This window comes from Adiantum capillus-veneris, chromosome 25 (genome assembly GCF_014529385.1).
Source record: "Adiantum capillus-veneris isolate H3 chromosome 25, ASM1452938v2, whole genome shotgun sequence".
Lineage (NCBI taxonomy): Eukaryota > Viridiplantae > Streptophyta > Polypodiopsida > Polypodiales > Pteridaceae > Adiantum > Adiantum capillus-veneris.
The window spans coordinates 74,208,100-74,210,075 of NC_140955.1; positions in this window are offsets into that span (position 1 = coordinate 74,208,100).

Genomic DNA, 1,976 nt, shown 5'->3' on the forward strand with positions numbered 1-1,976 from the left:
CTTCTCACCCTGGAGTGCAACAATTTTTTCTGCATTTCCATGTTGCCGGAGTTCTTGTATTGCATGGCGTTTAGAACCCCCCCCCCCGGCATGCTCACGGCTATGGCCTAGCTCTCTCTCCTCTGCAAATGGCAGCCTGCAAGCTCTCGCTGGATATGGCTCCTCTAATGCAGGATAATAATAAGGCGAATACGGCGTCACCGGCCATCCTGCACTTGTCTCGTAGGTGTCGGGTTTGACATAGAGGAACCGCAACTTGCAAGCTTTGCTCATTGGTCTGGCAAAGCTGCACAACTAAACCCGCACTGCATTCGAAGTTTTGCTAATGAATTGATCGTCTGCTGTCTTTTGTTGCACAGGCACCACATACCCGGCTACGCATTGCGTGTTGTGTGCGTGTAGCACGTACGGAGTGTGTGCAAGAGAGGGGAAGAAGAGAATGGGGAAGGGGGAGATGCACAGGCAGCCACTGTGTGGGTTAGTGGAGAAGAAAGAGAAGGGTCAACCCTTCCTCTTTTTCTCCCTATATTGGTTAGGAGAAAGAAAGTGTACAAGGGTGGTTTCCCACGGCCACCAGGCCTACACCCCAACAACCTCCCACTTGAAGGTCATGGTGGCCAATAGTGGCATTAGTATAGTTAGTCTATACAAAATTGATGAAGCATTGTCGAGGCTTCATCCTACACCCATAAGTTCTATACAATGTGTAAATCGCTCCGAGGCTAGGCTCTTTGTGAGAGCATTTGCGGGGTTGTCATCAGTGTGAACCTTGACAAGCTCGATACGCTTGCCAGCCAATGCATCTCGTATGACATGGTATCTGACCTCTATGTGTTTTGACTTTGAGTGAAACACTGGATTCTTTGCCAAAGCAATGGCACTTTGACTATCACAATGTAGTACTGGAACCTCGTTAATGCCCAAATCTCCCACTAGACGAGCCAACCATATGGCTTCCTTGCTGGCATCAGACGCAGTTACATATTCTGGCTTAGTGGTAGATGAAGATGTGCAATCTTGGAGACACGATCTCCAAGAGATAGCTGCTCCAGCAAACATGAACACATAGCCATATGTGGATCTTCTACGATCCACGCAACCCGCATAATCCGCATCCATGTAACCTAAAATAGATGCATCATTGTTTTCGAAGCGTAAACACTTGTTGGATGTACCTTTCAAATATCTGAGGATTTTATTCATTGCTTCCCAATGCTTCTTGCCAGGGTTTTCCATGTACCTACTAACCACTCCCACTGCATGTGCAATGCCTGGTCTTGTGGCTACCATAACGTACATTAAACTGCCAACTGCTGAAGAATATGGTACTTTCGCCATTTCCTCTTTCTCACTCACTGTTTTGGGAGAGTCTTCTTTGCTAAGTTTGGAGTATGCTTGCATTGGGGTACTCAATGACTTCCCCCCCTGCATACTAAAACGTTGCAAGACTTTGTGAATGTACTTTTCTTGAGATAATTCAAGAATTCCACGTTGCCTGTCCCTCTTGATGTACATACCAAGAAAGTGATTGGCATCTCCCAAATCCTTCATGGAAAACTGAGTGCTTGGCATCTTTTTCAACTGATTGATTTCATCAATTGATTTGCCTGCGATAAGCGTATCATCTACATACAAGATCAAGATGATTAAAGAACCATCGTTCAACCTTTTTGTGTATAAGCAGTGATCCTCTTGACTTCTAATGTAACCCTGAGACTGCATGAATTTGTCGAATTTTTGATACCATTGCCTTGAACCTTGCTTGAGGCCATAGAGTGCCTTTTTCAGTCTACAAACCAATTCTGTTCTCGTTGGTTTTTGGGTTTCACATACGAATCCCTCCGGTTGTTTTATGTAGACATCTTCATCTAGATCCCCGTGAAGAAATACTGTGTTCACATCTATTTGGAAAAGTTCCATGTCCTGGATAGCAACCAAGCCAAGAACGGTGCGAAGTGTAGTCATCTTGACTACTG